The following is a 444-nucleotide window of genomic DNA, read 5'->3' as shown; positions in this document are numbered from 1 at the left end:
AGTTAAAAGTCAAAATAATTCAACTGTGAAAACAATACTATTCACTTCGGGGAAAAAAATAAGGTTTTTATGTCAAAATTTGTTTAATGTCCACTAGAGAACATTATATTAACCTAAAATATAAGAAGTGTGTATTCATTCCCTAAATAAAAACTACGAAATTACCTAATATGATTTACATATATATGGCAATTAATGATTATGTGAATAATAAAGATTTGATAATAACAATTTTTGCATCCTCCTTCATTTTGTTTAATTTTATATTATTAAAAAAATAATCAATCACATTAACCATATAATAAAAAATTAGATTTTTTCTTATATGTAATATTTTGAATTTTTTAAAATGACTTTAAATTGCAAAAATGAGGAAACCTTATATGTTATTTTTTAAAAAAAAAACGACTTTAAAATACAAAAATGAGGACACCTTATATGTTA

The sequence above is a fragment of the Brassica oleracea genome, chromosome C6, assembly GCF_000695525.1.
Source record: "Brassica oleracea var. oleracea cultivar TO1000 chromosome C6, BOL, whole genome shotgun sequence".
In the NCBI taxonomy this organism is placed as follows: Eukaryota; Viridiplantae; Streptophyta; class Magnoliopsida; order Brassicales; family Brassicaceae; genus Brassica; species Brassica oleracea.
The sequence above is the reverse complement of the archived record's forward strand: the minus strand, read 5'-3'. Positions refer to the sequence as shown.